Raw genomic sequence first — 20,167 nt, forward strand, 5'->3', positions numbered from 1 at the left:
TTGAATATTGTGTAAGTTGTGTGGAACAACCCCAACTCATACGTGGTCACTGGCAAACCACGAGCCACGACACCACCAACCACATCCGAGCAATCCATTACAAAATTGTGTGCACCATTTGTGTGTGCATAATACTTAATGAAAGCCACAACACAACCTACATGGTACACACTACATAGAGGTGGTAACCCCTAAAGGCTTGTTACCTTTTGTATTCACCTTACCGGCCTTTGTGGTTAATCTATCAAAAATTACACGTAAATAGAGAATTGAAGAGTATGCTTAAAGCACCTTCGCTAGTGATTTTGTTCTTCACACCATAAGACAACTGGCAATTTATAAACGCTCGCATGGGGTGTGGCACTAAATCGAATTTAAAAGATTTCTGCTTAAAACGCCATCCCTAGGGAACTTAAGGTTCAGTACGCTGTCACAACTTGTTTATCAGACATTAGAGTTTGTGTCCACGTCGTGTCTTTAAAAGTTATTGTAGAGAATAGAGGTTTGATTGAAGAAAATACGCGTATAGGCAAACCAGGATTGGATAATGTCAGTGCTAGATGGACTATACAAACACGGCTATGTTGACTGGTATAACGTGACAGTAGTTGTAACATAAGGTAGAGAAATAAAGTGAAATACGCCTATTTATTATCAATCTCGTTAGGCCACACCAAGTCAAACCTTAGTTTCTGGTCACCCGCCCGCATGGAAAACTGGAACCCCAGTTTATGAGGACTATTATTAATATTACAGGCGCTTAAGTGTACGTGACCAAGGACAGTGATTTTTAAACACTGCAAAAGATCGAGATACTCTAATAGAGCAGTCAGGGATTCTAATAGAGCAGTCACACTACCCTTAACTCTAATACTAGAATAGGCAGATACTACTATAACGTTTTTGACTTGTCCTTGATTAGCTATATAGCTATTAGTAATGCTTCTGTTGCCAATAAGTAATTTCAGTACAGTATGCATGTATAGCATTGATCACTAGCCTAATGATCAGATATACCATAGCTTTAAACTTTCCTAACAATTCAGATGTGGTCCTCTAATGATTAGTCTAGTAACTCTTCTAGTGGATCTAAACTTGGACTTCCTTATCACTGATCACTGATATACTGACTAGAAATCCGGTAACATTTGGTGAGCTCAAACTTCAACTTTTCCATGATTAAATAATTGCAAGTATGGTCCTAAATTAACAAGTGCATGGCATCCCTTAGTTAAACATTAACTTAGCTTTCCCACATGGTCACTGAAAAACACTAGCCTGGAGCACTCAACAACTCAACTCAAAACTTTGACAGCTACTTTACTGAAGGTTTACTGTATAGAAGGCTAGAAATGCATGCATATATAGTTGGCTAAGACTTCACATTTGAAAGAGTTTCTGATGTGTTAATATAGTTTTGGATTATTATTAGCTAGCTAATAAATAATAATTTCCTGACATAGCTAATGAAACATTTCATTTGTAAAGCAAAAGTAGCTACATGAGCAGACCTTTCCTTAGTGTTAGCTACACATTGCTGTGCTCAGCAGTGTAGCTAGCCATCAACAATTTTCCTGGTGCACTTTGCAGAAGCATAATTAACTACTTATGCTATAAGAATGTTGGTTAAGCTTGGTTGTAAACTCAATATGAAATGGGTAAATTGAGCAAAATTAATAACATTACAGTATTACTGGTGTATATGTAAGAGTCTATGATAGTCCTGAAGTCCTGATCATCCGCCCGCCCGCATCCTTTTGTTGGCTAGGGAGTGACCAGAAACTAAGGTATGACTTGGAGTGGCCTTATGTACAGACTTGCTCAACCACAAAGTTACGTAATACAGGAAACTGGTTGATCACGTGATCATCGCACATTGCTGTTGTGGTCAAACACGTTTTCTGCGTAACAATGACGAGTGAGTGACTTTATAAAGGAGATAAACTGGTGACTTATGAATATGGAAAGCACCTTGATGGAAGATACGGTAACTCACCCCTGTGTTAAACTAAATTTGCAGTGACTTGCGTATGCACACATTCAAAGGCGTAGGAACGATTTTCAGGGTGGGGGGCCAAAGACAGCCATGACCAGTTAACCATAAACCCATTCAGACACACAGGGTCCCATTGATACGGCTCCTCTGTACCCAGTTCATACGTACGTTTATATAAAGGTGTTGTGGGGTGTGTTATCACTAGCTAACAGCCCTACCCTATACTGCATAGCTATCTCTTCACTCCCTACACCCGCCGCTATGCTCCTCTACACCTACTGCATGTGCTTAATGCATGTATGTATCACATGAGAAATCATGGTCACATCAAGGTCTTTTCATTATGCGAGCTTTACGTACTTCACACTACAAGGATTACAGCATTAATAGCAAAGTGAAACATCGTTACCTTTAAGGAACTATAAGCTGGGATGTCTGTTCTAGCAGGTGTTCCCAAACTGAGTGTAGATCAGGTGAATACTACACTGCATTCATGGTTGGCCACTTTGATATTCCACATCCTTGTTTGTTTCTCTTCATAAATCAACTTCACCACAAAGTCTTAATAATGTCTGGTTTAATCGTTGGTAGTCAGCAACTCCCATACACTCGTGCACTACAGTGTGACTGCCCTCTTAGACTTAGATCTGTTACCACCCTCAATTTGAGTTTAATCTTTCCCACATCACGGACATGACACTCTTTCTACTGTTCAAACTTCTCACTGCACGGGATCCAGGAAATATTTCAACAACAGGTATCGTGTGCAAGCAGAACAGAAATAAAATTACAGGTGCTTTTGTGTTTAATACAGTGCCTCGTACAGTACAATGAATGGGTGGACCAGGGGCGGATAAAGGGGGGTCAAAGGGGCCTCTTGACCCCCCTCCAAAAATTTTTAATATACCAAGATCGAGATACTCTAATAGAGCAGTCACTCTAATAAAGCAGTCACAGTATTAGAATAGTGTGTAGTGAGCTATTTAAGGATTTTTATGTACTTTATCAGCTATAAATGCGTAGTTGGTGAGGTGGGCAGCTATTGTCAGCTGGCTGTGGCCTTTTTTTATTATTTTTGGTCTCACCTTATCAAACCAGAGACAATGTAGTGCCTCAGTTCATTTTTGACCCCCCTTTCTATAAGTCTGGATTCGACTCTGCGGTGGACTGGTGATGCCACACCCCAGAGTGCTTTTGCGTGATGGTTGTATGGCTTCTCGTATGGAGGTATGCATTTCTGTGTGTGTATATAACTTTGGCTGATTGGCTACTAGTACTTGGCCCAAAAAGTTGGGGGCCAAAACATGCTTTTGAAAATAGTGTGGGGGCCTGGCCCCCCCTGGCCCCCGGTTCCGATGCCCTTGGACACATTCATAGTGATGAGTAGTCTGGCGGCGCCCGCCCCATCGCATAGAGTAAGGGCGGGTGCCGCCAGACTAAGTGATGAACAAGTGAATCACAATTTTGCCTCGAGCTTGTAACTTATACTGAACATAATGTATGGCATTGCTATCAGGTGGTTACCAATGCGCCTGACAATGTCATGCATATTTAAACTGTAAGCTCACTGTTATGTACACATGGGGCAAGGTCAAGGACAAGGTTGAGATTTGAACTATGATGAGCACGACTGAATCTCTGCTTTGTGCTGTTGCAGTTTCACCGTAAATTCTTAATGGTGAAACAACATAACCAAATGGTTAGGACAGTGGCTTGTATGCCCCATGATGCTGGCCGGTTCATATGCTGTTGCAGTTTCTTGCACTACTTACCATGACTATAAGTGGTTAGTATGGAACTTTGAGACAGTTTCTATCCGTGTTAACCTCCTGCAAGTTACTAGTCTTGTCCAAGGTGGATTTTCCCGCACATACTCAAGTGCTTAGGACACTTTCCCCTGCAGATTCAAGCCTAATAGAGCTCTATATGACATGCTTAATATAATGCTGCAGAAATGTTCATTTGATATCATTTCTCTTGTAATGCTGTGTATATACCCCCGGACACTAAACAAGACTATGGGACCGGCCATAATTGACGCAGTAAGATACATGAATTATAGTTTAGCTTTTTTCATTGTACCAGTAATAGACATGATGTCATGCACTCATCCAATATTTTCTATAACACAAACTGAGTACGTATGCAACAAAATTTAATATTTTATCTTCAAATGTTTGGTAAAACACTTGTTCGTATTCTTCCTATTGTGTTGTGCGTATTGTCCAATCTTATATCAATTGCTTTATTTTACAGATTATTAAAACAAGATGCCACAGAACTTGCCAGCTTGAGCAATCTTAGTGTAAGTGTATTTTGTTTGTGATCTTACAATAGACCATATGCAATCTTGGGGGCATGGCTTTGTAGTATTGATGCAAGAATATTATAGAGATGGGCAATTATCCAATTATCATGATTATTTAGTTGGCAATCGTCTAATTTTCATTAACTAGTGATAATTAAAATTGGCAATTATCACATAATAATCAATCATCTTAAATATTTTTGCCATTTAGTTGAATATTTTAGGGTTTTTGTTACAGTACAGTGGTTAAATGTACAATAATTGTGATAATGGCTCATGACAATAATTGTACGACAGAAATGTCAATACTCTCCCATCCCTAGAATAGTATTCAAACTTCTCAGATGTTCCCTTAAGGTATTTTATAGCTACACATACAGATTATTGTACACAAGTTAGTACTAATATAATTCCCTACCCCAGGAATTAATAAACCCAGGACCAAAGACCTGCAGGGATCCAGAAATTTTATATGTTTCCTAGTGTTTATGCATTCTATTGTATTAGATGCCTCTGCAAGTCACAGTGTCTCATCTTACATAGTCATAGAACTTCTGCACCATGTATCACATGACATCTATCGTCAGGTCTGGACTGGCTGCTCTCTGGTTACAGCTGGCTTTCTGTATGACAAGTACACTAGTATTGCTTAACTGGAGAAATTTTGTGTAACAATTTTTCCAGGAAACATTTTCAGTGAAAGGGTGACTGCTGGCAAGAGCTGCTGGTTACACAAGCAGTTTGACAAAATTATAATAGCCTTGTGTGCTTCATGTGGTGCATGAGAAGTTAAACTTCTAGTATTTATTAATATTAATGGTGCGTATGGTACCTGGAGGTGTGAAAATGAGCACCCATCAGAATGGCCTATGCTAAGCAGTCCAAACCCTCTTTCAGTGTAGGCATTAAATGCTAGGGATTGTGTGAGGCACCATGATATAGAATAAGTGATCTGGCCATGCAAGATGGGATGCTGTGACTTGCAGAGGTAACAGGCATGAATGTGAAATACCAATTGAGTTCTTCATCTCCAGGTCCACTGCTTATACCACCTCATATTATTTACACATTACATATCACAATAATAATTATTATTATTTAATTTATTGTTAGCATTTATATTCCAGGAAGTGAGAAGTCTGTGTGATAGATGATGATGGCCTATTAGTCAGTCCACTCACTTCAGCACTGATAAGCCCCCTGCCTATATTATGATGAAGAGCCTTAGATAATCTGTAGATGTCCTTATACCAAGAAGCTTAAGACGGCAATCAATCTGCAGCAATTGGTGACTTAATTATGAATTAGCCAATTACGACATGAAACTGACAATTCCTTTGTAGCATATCTAAGTGTGTAATACATAATATGTTTATGTATAATGTACTGTAATGATACAATGCAAGGAGTGAAAAAACATAATGAAGTGTCCATTTATATGTTGGTATTATTCTTCACTTGTATTGTACAGAAGTGTTTGTGGAGCCATCTAGGGACTTCCAATCGTCATTTGCAACACACACTTGAATGTTGCAATAATATTCACACAGTCAGAAGTTTTGTGCTCCAAGTATGAAGCTTACACATCTGGTTGATGTACATGTACTGATAGTACATTTGATATGCTTGTCTCACCACTATTTCAATTTATTGTGTTGCAAGCCTTGATTATTGCAAGTGCATCATTTTGAAAGAACCATTGCATCACGGCAGTGAGTGTTATGAAGTATGAAGATGATGTTGACTATAGAGCTGAAACAAACATTCTATATACCAGTGTGTGGCAATGACCATAATACAACAAGAGATCGAGATTGGGAGAATGGGCTGGAGCGCTGTAGCCTTGTGACCTGACCCTTAATCTGTCATGTGAGATCACATGACACTCCGAGATTGGGTCATGGTAAATGTGTACCCCAACATTTATGATAAAGCTCTGGCTGGTACATTTGGTGGTATGCCAATTTACCCAACACCAGATGCCCTATATGATCCCTCCTAACTGATATGCTACAATGCAGCCCATATCCTACTAACCAGCCGTAGTTTGGTACTATGGACCTTTGGTGGGATAAAAAGTTTCCAGCACTGCAAAAAAATAGTGATAATGCTGCTCCTTTACTGCCCTGCTATAGCATAGAACAGGCAGGCTGCTACATATGGTACTACCCCAAACCTGTTGATACCTTCTAATGAATACCACAATGCATAGTGATCAAGCTAACTCTACCGTTTAGATATTTACTGAATAGTGCATAGTGTTCAATGCTAGTTCCCATCTATTAATGTTATTATGGCCACCTTCAAGTTAACCTTCGATTAAACTTGTAATATGCAACAGGTCTGAACAAGTGATAAAAATATACACAGCTCAATCGATATGACAAACAAAACTTAGTTACAGAATAAGTTAGAATACACACTATTATAAACCAATTACATCGTGTGTGGTGTTTTCCCATAATCTCCAGAACACCTATATATCAAGATGACAATTGCTAATAATCATAGAAATAAAAGACCACTAAACACATTACAGAAATTGGACAATCAAATCAGCAAATGAAGCCAAAATCTCACTAGCCAAATCAACACTATTGCAGAACTTCCCAGAAACATTTTAGGTCACCCTGAAACCACGTTAATTTTCCAGTGACATTGTAAGGCAGAAAAGCGATAATCTACATCATTCTTACAATAGCACTGAATGAACTAAGCAAATGACAATGCTCGATTGATGATTTGATATCCATATGGTACAGTATATACACAGCTGACAATAGACTTACCTCAGCAGTATGCACATGACTCCAATGAATTAACATTTGTGTGCCACTAGCACCTATTATAAGAGGAACGTTCATCACTTGTGACAACAGTTGCTGGTCTTAACTAAAAATCAACACAATAAATTATGAAAGTGAATTTCACGACGAGTGGAATGAAAGTTGTTGCAAAGCGATAGGATCAACTACCATCGAGTTATCAACCATTTTATAAAGGTATGTAAAGGGTTTGTGTGTTTCCTTACTGAAAAGTTATTTTCACGACTAGTTTTGGCTTCACCATTAATTTTAGTGTTAGGGTAAAACCCTAGGTATCATTTTGATCCTTGCTACATCATGAGTAGAATGATATAAATTGCATAGCCATAGGAGGGACGAAAGCTTCGAAAGTTACAGCGCTTTGTGCAAAGCATGTGTATTTATTAAGTGTAAATACAGTTTTCTGGATTATGCGGGTTTAAGGGCTAAGCTGTACAAACAGCAGTGTAGTAGCTAGCTAGGCATAACTTCTTTTAAAGCAAATCTGTAATGAAGAGTCCACAGAGATGGGCTCGCATTGCTTGTTAAAGGGGACAGCCAGATCTTGTGCCCAGGTAATTCAGAAAGCTAGCTACACCCCGGTGTGTTTTGTAACATATCTCTACACAGTGACATAGCTAACAATGGCTATAGGCGAGGAAAAAAACTTGGACTATTTGCCAAATTCACCTATGTTTTACACTGCCTAAGTTATCTACTGTACGGTAGCTTTCAGACCTTCCCCTCTAGGATTGTGATGACCAACAGTTTAGGCCTTGCTTAAAGGGTGGTACAAATGTGAATGTATGTTGGTGGTGGGGTAGGGGGTTTAAATCAATCTCCTTACTGAGGACACTGTATTTGTTGTTATAGACTATGTGCAATCTAGAGCATAGTCTCATATATTCCTGAGAGCAAGAAATTCTATACTGGAAAAATTTTAAATGCTCATACTCTTGATGAAAGGAACATCCGAGAAGTTACTATAGTATTCTTTCAAGACATTCTGGTTACAGATTGCACACGATCAATACTACAAAGCCATGCCCCCAAGATTGCATATGGTCTATTGTAAGATCACAAACAAACACTAAGATTGCTCAAGCTGGCAAGTTCTGTGGCATCTTGTTTTAATAATCTGTAAAATAAAGCAATTGATATAAGATTGGACAATACGCACAACACTATAGGAAGAATACGAACAAGTGTTTTACTAAACATTTGAAGATAAAATATTAAATTTTGTTGCATACGTACTCAGTTTGTGTTATAGAAATACTGGATGAGTGCATGACATCATGTCTATCACTGGTACAATGAAAAAAGCTAAACTATAATTCATGTGTCTTACTGCGTCAATTATGGCCGGTCCCATAGTCTTGTTTAGTGTCCGGGGGTATATACACAGCATTACAAGAGAAATGATATCAAATGAACATTTCTGCAGCATTATATTAAGCATGTCATATAGAGCTCTATTAGGCTTGAATCTGCTGGAGAAAGTGTCCTAAGCACTTGAGTATGTGCGGGCAAATCCACCTTGGACAAGACTAGTAACTTGCAGGAGGTTAACACGGATAGAAACTGTCTCAAAGTTCCATAATAACCAGTTATATATAGTCATGGTAAGTAGTGCAAGAAACTGCAACAGCATATGAACCGGCCAGCATCATGGGGCATATAAGCCACTGTCCTAACCATTTGGTTATGTTGTTTCACCGGTAAGAATTTACGGTGAAACTGCAACAGCACAAAGCAGAGATTCAGTCGTGCTTATCATAGTTCAAATCTCAACCTTGTCCTCAACCTTGCCCCACGTGTACATAACCAGTGAGCTTACAGTTTAAATATGCATGACATTATCAGGCGCATTGGTAACCACCTGATAGCAATGCCATACATTATGTTCAGTATAAGTTACAAGCTCGAGATAAAAATTAATAGTGATTCACTCGCTCATCACTATGAATGTGTGCATACACAAGTCACTGCAAATTTAGTTGTGAGTTACCGTACCTTCCATCAAGGTGCTTTCCATATTCATAACAGTCACCAGTTTATCTCCTTTATAAACTCGTCATTGTTACGCAGAAAACGTGGTTGACCACAACAGCAGTGTGCGGGGATCACGTGATTAACCAGTTTCCTGTATTACGTAACTTTGTGGTTGATCAAGTCTGTACATACCGAGATTGATTTTTTATTTTGCGATGGTTACTTTTTTATTTTAGCGAGGTCGCAAGAAAACTATGACGACTCCAAAAGATTTTTTATCACGTAACGCATACAAATCTATTGAGAGATGTTGCGTAATCTAGGACTAATATTGCGAAACTGGCCCTACACGTAAATAACTCACAGTAGTGGCCGCGCGTCTTTTAATTGGGCGTGCGCTTTGTAGTTTCTTGGCCGCGCGACTCACTACCGTTAGTCTTGAACAATCAAACTACAATTGAAACACGGTATACTGTAGCATTAACTATGCTGGAGTATTACTTATGACAAGTAGAAAAACGTTCAGAGTCTTCTGAAACATTTCTTCCATCCAACCAGTCAACCTGCAAATGCCAAATTTGAAAGTGTCTGTGAATCATTTGAGTCAGACCTTCTCAATTAGGTCAATGTATAAACTAATTTGCCTCGGTAAAAAATTTTTCCTGGCTACGCCACTGAGAAGACAGTAATTATAAGCAACATCACCATTACCCTGCAGCCCACCACACCATGATAGTCTACCTCAATAATGTAAATATATGGCATAATTATGGCACTAATCACCCTTCATAAAAATTTACAATTGGTTTCTACTTGGCCATCTTTTTATATACAGTGCAAAAAGATGGCCAAGTAGAAACCAATTGTAAATCTTTAGTTAAATTAATTTTGGTAACAATGCACACTGCTTGAAGTATCTTAGTTTACTACAGTGGTATATCCCCAGTAAATGGAACAGTTAATTGTTTGTTATTTTAGTAGTTTTTCAGTAAACCTGCTTTCACTGATGTTATACTGAGAGTTTAAAACTTAGTAAAATAATTATGTTCCATATACTTAAGTCTACTGACACTTTACTATCAGTATATCTACAGTAAGGCATCTTAACAAATTAGTAAACTAAGAACCTTCAAGCAGTGGCAGTGTAATATCTTTTATCATCTCAGTAGTATTGTTTATATTGCAAGCACACATGTACAACTAGCTGGATGTGATAATGTGAAGCATATAGAAAATGAATGCACAAAAGTGCCTAGCTATACTGTAAATGCTTTCTTGGTCAGATTTTGATATCATGTCTTTTGGTTGTAGTTACTCCATGAACATGTACTTGTGCATTCTTGGCCTCGCCTTTTTTACAGCTGGGCTGTTTTTGGCACAGGTTACAATTACACATTGTATTATTAATTTGAGACGCACGAGATACGTCACAAAGGAAAAAGAAGGCGAGGTCACGCAAAACTACAAAGGCAAAGTCACGTGATCTTTAAGTTGTTACACCCATTCGTACAACAAGCTGTCGCTTTATTTTGTTGTTTGAAGCAGAATTAGTCAGTTTTCTATAACGATAAAACTGAATTCGTGAATCGCCGGTATTTCTGGCGAAACAGAAAGTTAGATGGTATCCATTCCTAGTGAAAAGACGCGTAAGTAAACAAAGGACAATTTGATAAACATTCACTTTACGTTACAGGCAGTGATATACCTTGTGAACGTGACACTAACCGTTGTGTTGTTCTACTTTGTGCGGTCAAATGGAGACAGTTGGGAGTGGTCTTAGGAATGACATCAGACCAACTTGACATCATATCAGTAGATCATCCCAACAGTTGTGAGGAGAGATGTAGAGTGATGTTACGCAAATGGACACAGTGTGACCCCTCTGCAACATGGGGCAAACTGATTGATGCTGTAAGCATGATCCCTAGTGTACCTGGTGCTTTGGGCATTGACACAGAAGGTATGCATATTTATTGCCAAATGCCTTAGCATGAGGCAATGAATCTGGTGCTATTCGACCCCATGTACAAATAAATAAACAATATGCAATGGAAGTGTCCCACAGGTGCGTACATAAGTCTTGATGTCAGCACTAATTAATACATGTCTTTATAAATAAAATTTCACGTGCATTTGTTTACGAAGCAGTAAACATAAACAAAATTATTGCCATTTCTTTGACAAAACCACCTTCATACGCCTATGCACAAGTGACTGCAAGGCTAAAACTATACCTTAATCTGCCAATCCATGGTGAATATTGTAAGCCAAATTCCAACTTTGTAAACTAATCCAAACGGAGGTTATGGCTATAGTTTATTTTTAGTATAGTCACTGTACATATCGATTTCCCGTTCTTCCTACTTTCTAGCACTGTAATTCCAAAACTGCTCACCACAGAAGGCCAAAACTTTGGTGGACCATTCCTTGGACAATACAGACATTGCTGAGAAATTAAAAAAAATTCTGAGGTCATGCGGACTAAACGGGTTTTCGCTGAGATGTCACAAATTTTATCTATGTTTCTGGGTTGGTTGTACGGGATTCGGGATGAACCTCGTGCTTCATACTTCAGTTGTAACAAACTTCAGGGCGGTGGACAGTGACTACTGCTTTTTGGTGAAAACAGTGGCTACTGCACAGCTAAATAAGAGACTATTACGGGATGAAATTATCCCATAAAGATACTCGTAGCTGAGCAAATACGTGACAACTACGGGTTTTGTACTTAACGCCAAGACGAGGTTCGAGCTTACCCGTGGTTGAACCACCTTTCAAGACGTGGGCCCGTCTTTATACTCGTCTCAATCTTGAGACGTGTCGTCATGATGGGCGTAATTGTGCCATGCACGTGATCGCTAATCTATATTCGCGGGTTATAAAATTTGCGTAAAATTTTAATACTTGCAATAATATAATATTTACAACACAATTCCCCCATAATCACTGTCACTCCCATTATCTCCGCTTAGTGTGTCAAAAACTTCTAGTCCTTCCTCTTGATACTATAATATGTACAGATATTAATAAACTGTTGCATATACAATAATTATGTACGTACCACTGTCTTGCATTCAAATGGTTCTCAACTATTGTTTAGTTGGTGCTACGTATGTAGCTCAGCTGTTTCAGTCTAAGCACAATTAATTTCATTTGCCAACTTATCCCTTAATAACATTAGCCTTACCATTTGCTGTTGGCACTTATGGTCCTGGCATTTTTTCTACCATTACGTTGGCTAGCTGTTTCACTCCTAGCGCATAAGTTCATTGATCGACCAATTCCTCAGGAGAGTTATACTTACCATTTTGCTACTAGCACTTCCTTTCCTGTCACTTCTGTCACGATGTTGGGTACACGCTTCACTCTAAAGATACAATTTCACTTACAATTCCTCAACAATATTATACTTACCATTTGGATACTGGCATTTCCTTTCCTGCCACTTCCAACACGTCGAGGAGCCATTTCACTGTAAACACCAGTGGTGAATCTATCACTTCTACTAGTGCTTTTCAACTTCCCTGGCATTCTTTCTAGCAAAATTTGCTCTAAACACAATGTTTATGCTGCTATGAAGAAATCACGAATGTTGTACACATCATCTCACCGTTTCGAGGTCTGTCTCTTTAATACGTCAACTTTCACAACTACACACACAAATCCTTGTATTTTAAACTATTCCAAAAAGAATGTTGTACATACCATTTAATCATTCAAAGTCTTTTCCTTATCCATATAGTGCTACTGTTCGTTCTGTTACTCTGCCACTATAGTCAACATTTCTTCAAACAACCAATCCCAAAGATGTTACAATATAGATACAGTCCCAGTCTTTCTATTACTGTCGTCAGCCTTTCCAAGAATTGTTTCACCCTAACCAAAACAATCACCCTACTAGTAAATCAAATGCTGCTTCCAACAATTCTTTTGTTGATCTAAGCAAAGCATTATTGAACATTCAAGAATTCTGTACTCACCATCTCATTGCTGATGTATCCACTGGGAGGATCTTAAGAACTGTTGTAGCTGATCACCTGAAATGTCAATTCATCTACGATCTGCTTGCTCTAGACATAAAATAATGTTGTAATTGAACAGTGTAAATACTAAACATACTTGGTAGTCTCTTAGAAACGGCTTTCCTGTCCAAATTTCTTATTAATGAGTGCCAATAGGAAGAAACTTTTTACGCGACTAGCACATTCCATCCACTGTTACGAGGTCTTTCAGAGGCATCATTCAAGTAAAATTACTTCTTTTCCACGTATCATATTCTGAACACGTGAAGTCTTCAAATAATGGTGGACTACTAGTCGATCCGTCATTCATCCTTTGGTACGAGCACTTTACCATCTACAAAGCGCTTGCATACGACGCGAACTTCACAACAACAACAAAATGAATGGTTACTTCATGCTGAGTTCCACCGCCATGTTCAACAATCACATCATCACTTGAGAAGCACACTGTCAGACAACTCTAATTAGTGCCGTAGGATAAGCAATCCAGTGCGAGCGTTACAGTGTGATGTAGTACAATGCTGACCCATGTTCTACAATTTCGTGAAGATTACACTCTGTAGTCAGGTTCGTGTTCTAATATACATTTTAGTGTGTCGATTTTGTTATTGTTAATGGCGAACTAGACAAGCTCCAAAGTATTGGTGTTATCCATGTTGTAGTTACACAAACTGGTGACCTGTTGTTCCCGGACCTTGTATGTGCGTTACCCTTGTTGTAATTCCACATGCTGTTAACCTCTTGGTGTGTTGTTATTTATGGGCTGGTGTGTGTCAATTGTGTTGTGTATCCACACACTGGCGACCTGTTGTCGGGTCTTGTAGGTGTGTCAATTGTGTTGTGTATCCACTCACTGGTGACCTGTGTTCGGGTCTTGTAGGTGTGTCAATTGTGTTGTGTATCCACGCACTGGCGACCTGTGTTCGGGTCTTGCAGGTGTGTCAATTGTGTTGTGTATCCATGCACTGGCGACCTGTGTTCTGGTCTTGCAGGTGTGTCAATTGTGTTGTGTATCCACGCACTGGCGACCTGTTTTCGGGTCTTGTAGGTATGTCAATTGTGTTGTGTATCCACGCACTGGCAACCTGTGTTTGGGTCTTGCGGGTGTGTCAATTGTGTTGTGTATACACGCACTGGCGACCTGTGTTCTGGTCTTGCAGGTGTGTCAATTGTGTTGTGTATCCACGCACTGGCGACTTGTTTTCGGGTCTTGTAGGTGTGTCAATTGTGTTGTGTATCCACGCACTGGCAACCTGTGTTTGGGTCTTGCGGGTGTGTCAATTGTGTTGTGTATACACGCACTGGCGACCTGTGTCCTGGTCTTGTAGGTGTGTCAATTGTGTTGTGTATCCACGCACTGGCGACCTGTGTTCGGGTCTTGCAGGTGTGTCAATTGTGTTGTGTATCCACGCACTGGTGACCTGTGTCCAGGTCTTGTAGGTGTGTCAATTGTGTTGTGTATCCACTCACTGGCGACCTGTGTTCGGGTCTTGCAGGTGTGTCAATTGTGTTGTGTATCCACGCATTGGCGACCTGTATTCGGGTCTTGTAGGTGTGTCAATTGTGTTGTGTATCGATGTACTGCGGATTAGTGCTGAAACGATTAATGGGACAATCGACTATTCAGTTGGCATGATATTACTCAATTCGTTAACTCACTATTCGATTATTCGTTAGCACACTAGTAAGCTGTGATCACATGGATGAAGCCAACCTAGAAGCTTTAAATTGTGAACAAAGTGGCATATTCACACTGAAAAATTCCATGTTAGAAAAAGATTTCAGTGCTTAGTCATGCTTAAAGAATAATCGAACAATCAGTCATTTTGTTTACAACTATTCGAATAGTAAAAATTGCTATTCATTTCAGCACTACTGGGGACCTGTATCTGGGTGTTGTAGATGTGTCTATCGTGTTATGTACTAGGTAACTGTATCCAGGTATTGTAGGTGTGTTGTGTATCCAAGCACTGGCGACCTGTATCTGAGTGTTGCAGGTTTGTGAAAAATCTTCTGTTGTGTATCCATGCACTGGCGACCTGCTGCTATGCGTATTTTATTTCTAAGAGATACCTGTGTCATAGCCTAGGTGTATTGGTTGTTTTGTATTTTCACACTGACTATCAAATAGTGCAAATACCTGTATTTTATAGACCTTAATTGGCTAGTAAGAAAGACAGTGGAAGAAAATACTACCCAAAGATTGGAGATCAGAACTTAGGCAACCTCAAACCTCATGCAGAATTTAAAGATTGGACATTATGAGGATGAGGCATTTGAAGACTTGCTGAATTTCCAGATGTTGTGATATATTGTGCAATATAATGCAACTGTAGTTTATTGACAATCTATGTAGTGTTTTATTTGCACCCAATTATAATGTTAGTTTGTGGGTGACTGCTCTATTAGAGTGACTGCTTTATTAGCTAGGGTGATTACTCTATTAGGGACTACGTAACATTAGTGATTTCTGGTTTCTATGCAACCATGAATCTGCCATTGTAGTGAAAATCATGGGACTTCTACACTCTTCGGCTATAGTGCTTGTGCAGTCAGTGTTGAACTAGTTATTTAGTGTTCACCATCATGTATGCTAGTTTTTCCTCGTGATTTAGTCCATGGTCCTAGGTTCTGTCGATGTTATTATCATGATCATTTCCAAGAACAGTATGTTTTCCATCAATATCCATGAATGGACGTAAGCCCATATCATTAGGTCCTTACTCATTTTCAGTTACAAAGATGGGCTACCGAAATCCCCATATTAATCATGATTTTAGCTGTGTTGTACTGTCATACTCTGCCTCTATCATATGGGTTACTTCTGTCTACAAAGTACATGCAGTGGTAAAGCTACATGCCACTATATATTATGCTATTATATTATCAATGTTATCCAACACCTCCACCACCAGACGTAGTGGTATAAATGGTGGAGATTTGACTTCGAAAAATTTAATTCTCCACCAACTGGGGAACAACCAATGGTCAAATCTCCATGTAGTATGGCTGGAATATTCTTTAGGAAAATGAATAGCTAAATCTTATAGCTTTCAAGCTAAACAAATGCCTAAAGCAATCAAATACTAGCGGAGCAAAGTTTCTGATCAAATTGGGCCTAAATCCTCCACTAATCCCCTAGTAATCCGTGAGGGTAGTAGGGCTTAATGTTGATAGGTGCTTAAGAAAACCCGGGATAATTAATTTAGACGCTCTAATAGATTTGCCGAATCTAGCTTTAAATTGCACTTCTAATATGTACCAACGTCACTTGGAGTTACTCTGCCATTAACTCGTGTCCTCAGTCCCTTTATCCAGTCCTTTTACTTGTCCCTTTAATTGGGCAGGTGCTAGTAGACATTTATGAGTGCCTTTTACATCGCTGTATCATACACACAGTATGTGTCTTCCTCTTTACGATCACTTTCCTCCAAGTCTATATGGTGAGCTTCAACAACAAAGTTCTTCATCGCTCGAGCTACTGCTGCTACTGATTAATGATGTCTCTTCGTCTGGCATAAGCCGGAATCTCTTGTGGCGGTGCCAAGTCGAGGTACTGAAACTGTTCGATTGCAATGTTCGCAATAAACCCAAGCTCTCTTTTGCCGTTTCCTGTCACTCTGCTCGGTAGACATTCTTTAATACAATACTAGTAGAATCGTGACACTTTAACGAAACTCGTAATTGTCCATATACGAGGTTGAGTTAATAGTAGCACTTTAACAAACCCCGTAATTGTCCATATACGGGTATGAGTTCGTAACTGTTCGTAACTATCCCAATTCCATGCATAAAGACGGGCTACCGCTTTACCCGTAATTATCATGATTTAAGCTGTACTGCTTCATCTCGTGCTTCATGGTGAACATAGTGATACTGCTTTGTGGTGAGAACAGTGACTACTGCTTCATGGTGAAAACAGTGACTACTGCTTCATGGTGAACACAGTGACTACTGCTTCATGGTGAACATATTGACTCACTACACTGCTCTACTGCTTTGTGATAAACACAGCCATGGTAACAGCTGAGACATGATAATTATTGCATGGTAGCTAGCAACAGCTAAAGCTGTTGTACAATCAGTGACCCTGTACCAACAGCAATTGATAAGCAAAGTGGCTCTATTTTTATGAGTTATGTACATACATTTTTCAGTGTTATATTGTTTTGTTATGAGCACATGTTTATTCACCAGTCTTACATGAGGCTTATGCATAAGTGTATCACCAAGTATGTGCAATATATAAAACATTTTTTTAATGTTAATTTAATATTGAAGTAAGGATCTATGCAATAAAAAGTTGTGAAACAAGAGATGAATGATGGTATTACAGCATAGCTCTGTGAGAAAATCCCTACTTTGTCACATTTGCTATGATTTTGTTATGATTTTGTTCAATGCCAAAGTAGGGACTTTTCCACTGGGCTATACTGTATTGCCATCATTCATCTCTTGTTTCACTACTTTTTATTGCATAGATCCCTACTTCAATTTTGAAACAACAAATTTTAAAATACCAGTTTCTTTAGTTTTTGTGTCGTACTATATAGTAGCTAGCTGTAGCAAATAAGAAAAACACACATAACAACCACATAGTGACATAAAAATTATATAGCTAGCTATTAAGTTCCTGTACAGCTTATTAAAGTACATACTGTGCCAACATTGGAAGAACATAGACCTGTAGTAGCATGCATAGCTTACCTTTGATCATAGTAGCAGTGGCACTCAGATCTATGACCTGTCTCAGTATGATGGTCCATGTTCTATTCACCCATGCTGGAAGTTGTTCGAACAAACAGGCCTTTTCAGTTGTCTGGAGCTTAGTCTCGACTAATTGGATGAAGTAATACAATTTTCACTTTAGTGCTATCCGATCACTTGCTGATCTCCCCATCCGGCACTGAGTGGGTGAGTTATTGTGTTCAGAGGAACAAGCCATTGAGTATCAGTCCGTCTATTAAGTGACAAGTTTCTTTGTTGATTGCAGTCCAGGCATTGACAAAAGTCGAAGTGACAACTCAGCAGCCTTAGTGTTTCATGTGCAACACTTGAAATTGTAAGCGCCCTGCTCTTTCAGCAGCATAAGTGCTTTCTGAAATAATTTTGTGGTGTCTACAGAAAAGTGTTGATACCGAAAATTAATGCCTTGGTATGGTTTCGATGCTTGAAGAAGACAACCAACCTGATTGAAGATATAAGGGAAGGCAAGGTGCACAGGGCATACACTTGTCAGAACTCCCTCAATGTACATCAGTGGCGGATTTAGGGGGGTTTCAAAGGTTTCCACGGAAACCCCCTTTGAAAAATGATTGTGTAACAATTAAATGTTTTAATTATCGCGGCGTGCGTCTCGATCGAGATACTCTAATAGAGCAGTCACAGTAGCTACTAAAGTAGTGTGTAGGAAGTTATTTAATATATTTTATGTACTATTACTAGGCTGTAACTTTTTTTTTTTTTTTTTTGGTCTCACCTTACCAAACCAGACGATGTAGTGCAAACTTTTGCGTATCTCATGTCAATATATATTTCCACCTTCTAAACTGGAAACCCCCTTTATAAATTCCTAGATCCGCCACTGTACATCCCACTGTTGAGTTTGTTGTTGTGGTGTAAAATGATGACCGTGCACTGCTTTGTTTGGGCTCTAGGCTTGTGATTGTGGCCAGTCAGTGAGACTACATTTCAAGCTTTGGAAATTTAAAAAAAAATTATATCTGGTCACCAGTAAGTGTTTTCTTGTTTTTAATGCTGTATTTCATGTTAGATGGACTAATGTTATTCTGTAAAGGTGATTTTCGTGGTGTCAGCTGTCTTTAGGATGATTTTTAAAGGCAGAATTTTAGGTGGTGTGCATCATTTTCGGAGGATCCGCACTGTTTGATATATGATTAACAATGGTACAGAAGCTGTTAGCTACTTTTGCCTTACCAGCTTCACATGGATAAATAAACTTTATACCATTTTTGGAATAAATGAGCTGCCACAGGGGCATACCTTTTTAAGAGTAGCATTTACTCCATTCACTATATAACCTTTAGACCTCTCAATTTGTGTAAACATTACTCATCATATAATTTTTAATAATTGTGACCCAGTCTGGGAAATCAGTCTTATCACCTATTTAAAAGTATCAAGAAATGCTGGTTTTAAGTGTTTAGTGTGTCGTAGCTTGCCAATGGTTGAAGCTATGTGTACCAAATTTTCACACGTTTTACACCAATTCCTTACCTTCCAGAGCATCCACTGTGCAAGTAGCCAACAACTAGGTTTTCCACCAGTTTAGATAGTTTTTAAACCATGGTTGGCTGTATCGGGCCAGCTCCAAAATAGAGGGAGGTGGGGCCCAGAAGGAGGACAAGAGGCTGTTTATAAAAAATTGAAAAAGGAAGGTATATGGATAGATTAGGCCAAGTTATGGGCCATTCAGGACTCAAAACTGGCTAAAATGAAAGGAAATTCACAGCAGATGTATTTAAGTAACATCACGGAGTACGGTCACATACAGCCATTCCCAGGCTGACCAGGCCTCCATTAAGGCCCAACACCGCACGTATAGATTGCCACTAGGCTTGGGAAAAGCAGCCAGCGAAACCAGACCATATAAAATCTAGCTGATTTTGATTGTGAAACTAACTGGCTTATACATGTAGCTTTGTGTTCTGGGTGAAAAATCCAATTTGCTGACATGAGTGATAAGACCGGTTTTCCCAGACTGGGTCACAATTATTGTAAATACAAAGTACATGTAATACATTATCAATGCTGTGACAATGCGATTTGCTATTTGGTACGGTTCACTAGCACTGGTATTAGTTGAGCCCTTACTGAACAATACACAATTTTAAAACATGGTCAAGGCCCAACAAAATAGCATGCCTCAATCTGTTGCTGAGCTATAGTCATTGCAGGAGAACATGGTCAGAATAAAATTGAAACGGTCTACGTAGAAGATAGTTAGGCTTAAGTCTATTATGCTCCAACACTTCTTTTTTTATTCACCTATTATGCTCAAATTTATTCCTGAGTCTACCTA

The 20,167-nt window shown here is 39.0% G+C and overlaps 3 long non-coding RNA genes across 4 annotated transcripts; all 3 read right to left on the reverse strand.

Annotated features, from left to right (window-relative positions):
• Positions 1-6,685: 6,685 nt before the first annotated feature.
• Positions 6,686-9,184, reverse strand: LOC136239235 (uncharacterized). The gene is made up of 4 exons (XR_010693386.1): positions 9,125-9,184; positions 8,198-8,246; positions 7,094-7,146; positions 6,686-6,780 (listed from the first exon to the last, which is right to left on the reverse strand). It is a non-coding gene; the product is annotated as an uncharacterized lncRNA (long non-coding RNA).
• A 2,803-nt stretch (positions 9,185-11,987) lies between these two features.
• On the reverse strand, positions 11,988-13,001 carry LOC136239079 (uncharacterized). 2 transcript variants are annotated; one of them, XR_010693344.1, is made up of 6 exons: positions 12,809-13,001; positions 12,714-12,753; positions 12,518-12,654; positions 12,408-12,470; positions 12,165-12,356; positions 11,988-12,108 (listed from the first exon to the last, which is right to left on the reverse strand). It is a non-coding gene; the product is annotated as an uncharacterized lncRNA (long non-coding RNA). The 2 variants fall into 2 exon arrangements; XR_010693343.1 differs by having other exon boundaries at positions 12,518-12,753.
• An 11-nt stretch (positions 13,002-13,012) lies between these two features.
• On the reverse strand, positions 13,013-13,596 carry LOC136239080 (uncharacterized). Its single transcript, XR_010693345.1, has 3 exons — positions 13,223-13,596; positions 13,084-13,173; positions 13,013-13,041 (listed from the first exon to the last, which is right to left on the reverse strand). It is a non-coding gene; the product is annotated as an uncharacterized lncRNA (long non-coding RNA).
• Positions 13,597-20,167: the final 6,571 nt, after the last annotated feature.

This window comes from Dysidea avara, chromosome 11 (genome assembly GCF_963678975.1).
Source record: "Dysidea avara chromosome 11, odDysAvar1.4, whole genome shotgun sequence".
NCBI classification, from domain to species: domain Eukaryota; kingdom Metazoa; phylum Porifera; class Demospongiae; order Dictyoceratida; family Dysideidae; genus Dysidea; species Dysidea avara.